At 47.1% G+C, this 6882-nt stretch overlaps 1 long non-coding RNA gene across 1 annotated transcript; it reads right to left on the reverse strand.

Annotated features, from left to right (window-relative positions):
- Nucleotides 1-1353: 1353 nt before the first annotated feature.
- Nucleotides 1354-3556, reverse strand: LOC121061322. The gene is made up of 3 exons (XR_005815046.1): nt 3388-3556; nt 1736-1900; nt 1354-1514 (listed from the first exon to the last, which is right to left on the reverse strand). It is a non-coding gene; the product is annotated as an uncharacterized LOC121061322 (long non-coding RNA).
- Between the last annotated feature and the right edge of the window lie 3326 nt (nt 3557-6882).

Here is a 6882-nt window from a genome sequence, read left to right on the forward strand (position 1 = left end):
AACAGACCTAAACATGCTACTTCCAAATAAGTCCCCCAGGAAGCAACCCAGATGATGGGCAGTCTACCTGAGACAATCTAGTGTAGCTAAGCAGCAGCGATAGCCAAAATAAATACAATAAATCCTCCTTTGATGGAAGCTAAGCCAATACATTTTAACTCACCAAATGTAATAATTACATGCTTCCTCCGATGAAACTTGCAATAGAAGGGTATCAAGACGCTGCGTTTAAACAAATCATCGGGGAGAGAAACAGAATGTATGTGTACGTGGGTGCACATATATAACATAAATATATTATGGGATATTTTTTGGTCCAAGTGACAGCACTTTTGGAGAAGCTGCAAAAATTTAATGCAGATGTGTCTACATAAACATTGATGAACTTTTTAATGAGAACACCAGACACAGAGCATACAGCACATTACCAGCAGTCCAGTGCTCATTCATTTCTACTTTGCTTATTTGGGGAATTTAATGAAATGAATGCTATCAACCTCTAACATCATAAATGAATCATTTTAAGTAACAAGGGCTTAAACACGTATGAATGAATGAATGCCTAGTTAGCTCATGCTTCTTTATGTATTGAATCTAGAATTTACTCCAAATGCCTTTCGATGTATAAATAAGTAAATAAATAAATGGGAGATACATTTTTCCTGTGCAGATGTTTGATAATAATGAATTACAGCACTAAATCTGTGATCGTCTCTGCTTTGCAGTTCAAGAGCACCCTGAAATATTCAGACAGAACATAGAACATAGAACCCCTTGCCGAAGATGCCTGCAGCACTGTGTATAAAAGCTCCAACACACCTTCACTCTATATGAAAAGGGTGATGAGTTCGGAAGTTAAATTCAAAGTTTATCTAGTTCTAAAAAGGTAGGCTAAGAGTTGCAACAGCAAGTCAAGCACCCCAGGATCCCAACTGGTATGCAATGGCCAAGAGAAACCAGGGTAAATATTTAAACACTGGGAAAGAAATGTACCCACGACCCCAATTACTAGCTCAGCTGGTTGGCAGGTACAGCCCCTCATCATAATTTAAATTAATCCTTCCTGTGGCTCAGGGACATGTACCATACCAAGAGCTCTGCTGTGGGGTTGCTTTTATGCAGAGTTTTCCTCTGAGTCCCAGGCTTCAAGCCTTATCTGTAGGGAACAGCATTTGAATTTCCATAGAGCACCTTTCTGTAGAGATGTGCTATACAAAAGGAGGAAAAGAGACCAAAATAATTTATGTTCACTGTGCATGAAGTTCAGTCAATCACTTCAGCACTTTTTGTCTTGTTATATTTTAGCAAAGACTGAACAGATTTTTTGAGTACAGTTAAATGGACTTACCATTACTACTCAAAATCCTTCTTCATCTGAACAAGCTCTCAGCTGACTAATTGCTGAACAGCACAAAACGCCCAGTGGGGAAGTGCGCACTGCCATGACTGTCCTTGTACGTATATGCGGCAAAGTGATGCCCAAAAGGCAATGCCCACAAAAAATGACACGCAGCCTGCCAAAAGAACCACGGGTGCTATAAGACAGGAAGAAAAGAAGGATGCCGTGGCAAGTTTTTTAGAAAGACTGTATGTGGCCATGATATTATAATGCCTCTGAAATATATATAGCCAAGGATGTTGCCTATAAGCCCACTCATGAAAATGTTACATAAAACGACTCTTCAGAGATTGCTAAAAGCAGCAACTTCCCTTAAAAACAAACAAACTGACTCACTTTCACATGGCACTCTCTGGTAAAACAGGGATGTGGCGGCATGATGGCTGAACGCGGCGAGCTGCAGAGCCGCCAGCGGGCCCTGCCCTGCCTGCTGCCAGGCTGCGGGGCGAAACGGCCGGCCTCACGCTGCTGCACCTGGGCGGCCTCCTCACGAACCACCATCTGAAGCGGGAAACAAGCAAACAAACGCAAGGCATGCACATAACCCATTATTACTTTTATGCCTTAAAACTGTTTGTCCAGGCATGCCAGACCGCATGGCAAGAGAGCAATCGGAGGGCACATGTCCAGTAAGAGCACCTGGAGGCACATCCTACAGCCACAACGATTTCTCCTTGGCATTCTTTTGCTTTTTAATTCACGGTCATAGTCAATGCCTGCCAGAGTCTTCAGCAGCATTTCTCTCACTGAAATTACTCTACTAGAAATTACCTTGTGGGGTTGCTCTGAGGATTATTTAAGGTTCGTACAATATTTTGAATTTATAAGTAATATTATTGCTTTAATACCTTTATTTCTCCTCTGGGATTCTGTTGTTACACTGTTTTTTTTTTTTTTTTTTGTAGAATAACTGCTAAAATTGCCTGGCAGACTAGTTTCTCCCGTCTTCCCAGTAGGCCAGTGAGTCAGGAGCACAGTAACAACCAGCGTATGCTCTCTGGGATAACCCTCCTAAGGAAACCCTGACAAAGAGCTCAATGAATAATGTTACAGCAATTTCTGATCACAGAAGAGCTCCCAACAGTAGCTGCAGGGAAGCACAACATGGATTCCCTTTGTAAGCCACATAAAATAATAGTTGTTTTTTTGTTGCAGCTTCAATCAACCCACCATACATTACCTTCTCTGAGAAAGTAAGAAAGCAGCAAATTGCCCAAAATGTGCACAGTTTTGTGCATCCAACAATGCAGGTCACAAAGTCAATAATGTACAAAAACAATTGCTCAGAGTTGAACAATGAAATACATTAAGCGTAAGCTAGACACGAATAATGCTCCCTTCAGGAAAGACACATCAAAATGGCAAACGACAGCTTGCTGTACAGATTGCAGAGAAGAGAAGTGGCAGTCAGAAAATACAGAATCTTGATTTGTGGAAACACAGGCTCGCAGGAAAAAAAAGAGAGAGAGAGAAAAAAATGCGTTGACAGTAAAAACAAAGGCAGACTTCCTAAGTGTATTTTTATGGCAAAATTAGAGTTTTCAAAAGTGTCCAGAGACTAGCCCCATAAGAAAATTGAAGAGCTACGGTGCAAGTTGAAGCCTCTGGCACAAGCGCCCCGTCTGCACGCCTTCGGCTTCCCGCCCAGCCCAGCTGCCCCAGCGCGTAGCAGGGGCAGCCGCGTGCAGGGTGCTCCTCGCGCTCCTTACTGCACTGACAGACCCTGCGCTGCTTCCCTGTCCCCCGGCACAGCCTTCTGGCCGGCTCGCTGTCACGGGGCCCAGCCCTACCACGCTCACCGGCAGATTCCCGAGGTCAGAGAGGAAACGTGTGAAAACGGGCACCCAAATCAGGTCCCTCGCTTTGCAGATCCTTGGCCTAGTCCAAGACTCTTTCATTTCCAAATATTTATGTGAGAATGCGAGTACGTTCTACTATTCTGGATTTATTGCACACAGAATCGTTTGTAATTTCGCAGACTTCAGTACCTCACAGAGAATGGCAGCAGCGGAGCGTATTTCTGTCCAATTTGTCCACACCGTGCAGGATTTCTATCCCCCTTCCGCTTCCTGAACTAATCTTAAGTGACAGTAAATGTATCTAAAGCTCTAAAAGCGTTATTTTAAAAGATTCTCCAAAGGGTGCAGAAGAAGCAGAGCACAGCCCTCCTTCCCGCAGCCCCCGCACAACCCCCTCAGGGCAGAGCCCTCCTTCCCGCCCCGCTGTACGGGGCCGCAAACATCCGCGGGCAGCCGGGGGCGGCCCGGCCTCCTGTTCGGAGGGCACCGCAGGTTTGACGTGCCCGAGCAGCCCCGGCCTCAGAGGTAAGGGGCCCCAAAACGAACCGCGGCGGCCGGAGCCCGGGGCCGCCACCTGCGGGCCGCAGCGGGGGCAGCAGGGCCGGGACGTGCGGGGCCGGGGCGCTGCGCGGGCAGGGCCCAGCCCGGCTGCACCGGGCCTAAGGGGCCGGGGCCTGCTGAGGGCCTGCTTTTTCCTTGTTTGTTTGTTGTAGTGAGACAAAATCCCTTGATTTTAGGAAAAGCGTGGCTAGAGGAAGCACACAGAAACAAGTGTTTTGGAACGCCGCATGTATTTCTCTGTGTAAAAAAATACCTATTGATGTATTCTGCTTATTTGTCGCTTGTGAAAATAAGCTCTCAAATATTTTGTATAGTTTTTGGAGATGAGACAAAACACAGTTTGCTCTAAAAGCCAATAATATCATCACTGATTTAGAAAACAGATGGAGTCAAGGGTTCCTTCTGTATCCATTAGAAACACAGCCCTGGTTGTACAACTGCAGCACTTCTGGAGAGAAGTTGCTCTCCTCTCATAAACCATCATTGGCTTGCCTGACTCCGAAGATCTTTCATACAGGAACAGGGACTTCCATAATATCTCTGTGTATATATTTGAAAGATCATGGTCAGGAAAGGTAATGTACTTCACACACAGCGAACAGAAGTAATGAGGCATTTCACAAACCTACAGCTGGTCTTTGCTTAACAATGCCGCTTGAAGTAAACGGGGAGCATGACATAACTTTGCCATGTGTTAATACATCTTAATCAAGATCCGCTCATGGCAAAAAAAAAAAATTGACAACCAAGTGTAGCAGTCATAATACTATTTACTTACTTTATACAATTCATTCTGAAAAGGACTCTATCGACAATGAAAAGATAACTTTTGCATTTGAGAGACTAGACCAATATTCAGGAATTTTTGTGTGCAGTTTCCAGTTTTGCCACAGCCTACTGGTATGATCTGCAGAAAAAGAAATTGAGTGTATGTGTCTTTTTTTTTCTCTCTCTCTTGAGAAAATGTGGATGTAATTCCCAATTCTCAGCAAATTAGTTAATGCCCAAAGTTCTAAACATTCTGGTGATGAGGACTGCATCAAAACCAAACAAGCTCAGGGCACGCACCTTTGTATTCACTTCAGGGCGACGCAGAAATGGGTAGGAGGTTGATGGGAAAGGTAATAGCTTGTCTGGCGGATTCAAAATGTTACGTTGGCTGTATCTATTTTCAGCTTCTTTGTCTCTAAGTGATTAGGTTAATTAAAAAATATGTTTACTTTGCATCCACCAGGAGCTAGCACACTCTGGGAGAACTCCTTCAGGTGGCAGCAGCTCCTTTTGCAAGGCCTGGCGCAGCAGGAGGGTGACCATTTCTGGTCGAGGCCCTGTATCTTCCCAGGGAATCCCAAGCATTACGCAGAGCGCCAAACACTGTCCAACTTCACCCTGCCAGAGGGTGCTTGGTGGCTTGGAACAGGGCAAACACGAACCCCAAGCAGAGGGAGGAGTGGAGAGGGGCAGCAGTGCAGAAACAAGTGGTGTGTGAGCAGAGCATGCTGCTGTTTGGGGGCAAAGGAGCCTGGGTGAAAGATAAGTTGGAAGAATAATGGAAAGGAAGAAATTATGTAGGAGAAAAATCCAGAAACAGAGCAGGATTCGAGGAGAAATTCAGAGATATTTGCTGGGACAAACATAGGTCAGGGTCTGTGGGAGGCAGCAGGGGGAGCGTGCCTCCGATCCACAGAATGGCCGCTGCGTTTCCCTCAAGCATGGACCAGTAAAAGGAAGTGTTTGGGCTGGGCCATTAATCACTGTTATAGCAATTAATCACTGCTAATGTTTTATTTTGATTCGTTTTTTAATATTTCTAATAATCTTCTTCCTGAAAGAACATCAAGCAAACCCAGCTGGGCATACAGATAACCAGATGAAGTAGTTTCCTGGACAGAAAAAAAAAATCTCAAAGGCATAAGTAAACCTTTGCTTTCACATTAATCCAAAATGTTACTGATTTTTAATTAACTTGGTTTCATTCCTGTGTGAGAAATTGATACAGGTATTATAAGAGAAAGGAGCTAAAAGACAGAATTTTGTAATCCAGCCTCAGATTTTAGATCTAGGAAAAAAAAAAAAGGTCTGTTTGAACAAATCTTTCTTTGGCACAGGGAAATTGAGCATTGTTGCTACTGAAAAATAAACCAGGCAATCTCTTACATTGTCAGTCTGCAGCAAAGAGCACTTTTATTACAGAGCAGCAGCCAGGTGTGGGCAGACTCCATTTCTGCAACAGCTGCTCATAAATGAACAGCTAAAGTGCTCACCTTAGTCTCTCATATGTGTAATGACCAAATATACGTTTATTAGCAAAGCCTGCAGGGATGGGTCAAAAAATCTGATGGTTTGGTGGTGCATTAATTAAAAGCTACGAGAAACGAAGCTTTTTTTTTTTTGTTCTTATTTATTTATTTTCTCCTGCTTGTATACAAGTTCAATAATAAGACTAGTGTTTTGCTAAACTATGAAAGCGCGTTAAGGTGAAAAGGACACTTCTTCTTTCAGGAATAACGACTGTGGTGCTTGTCATTTGCTCCCCTAGTGTGACCTAGTTGTCAGAGGTGTGTCAGGTCACACGCTGGCACCACCGCAGCCATGCGGAAGCCGTGCCCTGGCCACGGGCACCTGAACCTCCGCGCCTCGAGCCCCGGACAAGGTCCCGGCCCCTCCAGAGGGGCCGTGCAAGGGGCGCGCCGGGACGCCCTCCCGGGAGGTTCGCTTCCTCCTCACCGCCGGGGCTGCCGGCACGGCGCGTCCCGGGAAGGGGCCTCGGTGAATGCCCTGTGCCCGGCACGACGATTTCGTGTCCCTGGCCCCGCCCGTTCCCCCCGCAGCGCGGTGTCTAACCGCGCGGGCAACGCGAGCGCCCCGGGCCCGAGGGGGCTGCCTGGGCGCCCGCCGGAGGGCGCCGCGGCCCCGCTGCTCCCGGGGCCGGCTGCGGCGGGACGGGGCGGCCCCGGGCCGGGCAGGCGGAGCGGGGCCGGCCGGGGGCGCCCCCCCCCGCCCCGCCGTGTAACCGGAGCCGGGGCCGGGGCCGGGGCCGGGGCCGGGCGGCGCCTCCCCCGGCGGGGAACCCGTTCGGCAGGTCTGGCGGCGGCGGCTCCCGCGGGAGGCCGGGCGGCGGCG

The sequence above is a fragment of the Cygnus olor genome, chromosome Z (assembly GCF_009769625.2).
Source record: "Cygnus olor isolate bCygOlo1 chromosome Z, bCygOlo1.pri.v2, whole genome shotgun sequence".
Classification (NCBI taxonomy): domain Eukaryota; kingdom Metazoa; phylum Chordata; class Aves; order Anseriformes; family Anatidae; genus Cygnus; species Cygnus olor.